The 647-nt window shown below is 54.7% G+C and overlaps 1 protein-coding gene across 2 annotated transcripts in view; it reads right to left on the bottom strand.

Annotated features, from left to right (window-relative positions):
- Positions 1-118, bottom strand: part of LOC143277833 (uncharacterized) — a 79,674-nt gene extending 79,556 nt beyond the window's left edge. For both annotated transcript variants that reach the window (XM_076582743.1, XM_076582744.1), the window contains exon 1: positions 1-118. This exon is cut by the window's left edge and continues 604 nt beyond it. The gene's annotated coding sequence lies outside the window, so the exon portion shown is untranslated.
- Between the last annotated feature and the right edge of the window lie 529 nt (positions 119-647).

The raw sequence follows: 647 nt of genomic DNA, 5'->3' as shown, positions 1-647 counted from the left end.
GTGGTCTGAGAGCAAACAGCTGGTTGAAGACAGGGTGGGCCAGCTGCAGTGTGGACTGCCAGATGTCTGAGGCTGGGTGCTGGATGCTGGGTGCTGCTCTGACGGCTGGTCCTGGCCTTCTGCCCACCACCCGGCCCGGGGATCGATACCAGCCCCTGTGACGTCAAGGCTGCGTCATCCGCCCACACTCCCATCACCCGCGCGCGCGCGAGCTGCCAAGCGACACACAAGCACGCACGCACGCACAAACGCACGAGCGCGTGCATTGACCAGCAAAAATGGAGAGAGAGAGGGGCGAGGAGGGGGGAGGCAAAGAGAGAGAGAGAGAGACAGGCAGACAGGCAAAGAGAGGTGGGAACAGAAAGAGACTGAGAGAGAGACAGACAGACGTACGCGCGCGCGTACACACACACACACACACACACACACACACACACACACACACACACACATACCCATACACATACGCCTACACATAGAAACAGACAGAGATTGATGATCAGCAAGCGATGTACCCGATGCGTTGGCGAGAAGTGGCTGGCAAATATGGAAGATATATGGGCACTGTTTATATATGAGTCACAAACATACACAGAGACACTGTCATATAAATATGCACATACATAGAAAGACACAGATATACACAT

The sequence above is a fragment of the Babylonia areolata genome, chromosome 35, assembly GCF_041734735.1.
Source record: "Babylonia areolata isolate BAREFJ2019XMU chromosome 35, ASM4173473v1, whole genome shotgun sequence".
NCBI lineage: Eukaryota > Metazoa > Mollusca > Gastropoda > Neogastropoda > Buccinidae > Babylonia > Babylonia areolata.
This window is presented reverse-complemented; position numbering and strand designations above follow the sequence as displayed.